The sequence below is a fragment of the Schistocerca serialis genome, chromosome 10 (assembly GCF_023864345.2).
Source record: "Schistocerca serialis cubense isolate TAMUIC-IGC-003099 chromosome 10, iqSchSeri2.2, whole genome shotgun sequence".
Lineage (NCBI taxonomy): Eukaryota > Metazoa > Arthropoda > Insecta > Orthoptera > Acrididae > Schistocerca > Schistocerca serialis.
In genome coordinates, this window is record NC_064647.1 from 56,952,731 (window position 1) to 56,953,426 (window position 696).

At 41.5% G+C, this 696-nt stretch overlaps 1 pseudogene; it reads right to left on the minus strand.

Annotated features, from left to right (window-relative positions):
- Nucleotides 1–211: 211 nt before the first annotated feature.
- Nucleotides 212–381, minus strand: LOC126425427 (U2 spliceosomal RNA; annotated as a pseudogene).
- Nucleotides 382–696: the final 315 nt, after the last annotated feature.

Below are 696 nucleotides of genomic sequence, written 5' to 3' on the forward strand. Positions count from 1 at the left end.
AATCAGCCTTCTTTTTTTCGTTGCGGCGAGATCTTTGAACGAAATTTCTAAACTCACCTACACATTGAGAGATGGCCATCGTAACAAAATTAGCTATGTTACCGATTTGATAATGTGGTACGTAGTATTAATCTGATATTTACAATCCCTCTATGCTACTATTTCGCTGCCTTGAAAGACTTTGCAGGTGATGAGGCATTTGACTACTTTAAGAGAGTTGGAAAGTGAGGAGGCATCCTGTGACGAGTAGGGCATGCTCTCAGCACTCCGTCATGAGCCAAAAATGAGTTTAATATTCTAGTCCTGCAATGCAAGGCGTAAGAGATATTAGGCTGAAATGAACAGATTTTTTACTGGATGAGAGGGAATATATGAAGGAAATATAGCCTGAGCCATACTCTTGTACAGGATTTTTCACAACGAGTCACGATACTTTAGCGATGTGAAAAACGCTTCGATGCTCCGATTTCTTCTGTCTTCGAGAATAACTGCTACAAATTCGTCGGGCAATAGACCGCGCCGCTCGAACTGTCAACACAATTGGCAGTGCTAAGAGTATCCTACGACTTCCACATCGCTGGCAACGGGTTATACACAATGCTGGTGACTACTCTGAAAGTCAATAAAACTTTTTTGTACGAGCTGTAGATAAACAGTTGCCACTTTTGTTGTCGACGGGACGTTAAACACTAATCT